The sequence below is a fragment of the Notolepis coatsorum genome (genome assembly GCF_963971535.1).
Source record: "Notolepis coatsorum genome assembly, chromosome: 20".
In the NCBI taxonomy this organism is placed as follows: Eukaryota; Metazoa; Chordata; class Actinopteri; order Aulopiformes; family Paralepididae; genus Notolepis; species Notolepis coatsorum.
Genome location: NC_140184.1, coordinates 27,944,292 through 27,945,337, shown reverse-complemented (window position 1 = coordinate 27,945,337; position 1,046 = coordinate 27,944,292).

Here is a 1,046-nt window from a genome sequence, read left to right as displayed (position 1 = left end):
GTCATCTTTGTTTTCGTATCTCAGTCCGTGTTTATAGTTAGCGCCAGCGCCGCTGTGCCCTTTTGTTTTGTATGATATATATTTCCTGCCTTGCTCTTGCCTTGAGTTCTATATTAAAGAACACCGTTGAGAAGAGTAACCACCGTCTCCTTTGTACTTCTAACCGCATATTGGGTCCTTCTTCATGCCGAATCGTAACATTATGACGCCACCATCACAAGACCCAGCGGGAAAGATAGTGGGAACGATGAAGGTTCTCTCCAAATTAATGGAGGGAGATCTGTCGAAATATTCCCCAGTGAAATGGGTATTTCTGTTTCAGACAATCCAGTCCGCAGCAGACCAGTATCCGGACCAGGAGGCAGAGATGAGGGTGATGGCTGACCAGGCTGCAGTCCTCATGGCGAGGTATCGCGTTCAACCCTCTGATCTGCCTCCTGTTTCTGCAGCTAGTCAGGTCCAACCGACTAGCATTCAACTCACTTTTAGCGTGGGTCCTCAGGCTGGCCGGGCTTCTAAAGCTAGCCTAACCCCTACAGCTAGCCTAGCTCCTACAGCTAGCTCAGGGCCCACGATCGGCCTAGCCCCCGCGGCTCGCAGGCCTCCGAGTTCTGGCAAGGCTCGGAGGGCGGGCGGGGCTAGTGCCGCTGGCAGAGCCTCCACGGCTGATCCGGTCGTCGGTGCCATCCTGGTTCCGATCGGCGTGGTCCTGGATGTCACCGCTCCTCCGGCTTCCACGTCCTGTCCAGCCTCTACGCCTGGTACGGCTACTACACTGGGTCCAGGCTCCTCATCCCCGGAGCCTACGCCACGCCTCGCCGCCGAGACCGGTCCGGTCTCCACGCCCTGCCCGGCCTCTACGCCTGGTACGGCTACTACACTGGGTCCAGGCTCCTCATCCCCGGAGCCTACGCCACGCCTCGACGTTGAGATCGGTCCGGTCTCCACGCCCTGCCCGGCCTCTACACCTGGTCCGGCTGCTGTGCCGGCTCCCGGCTCCCCGTCTGGTCCAGCTCTGCATCGTGGTCGGCGTCCTGGTCCTCGCC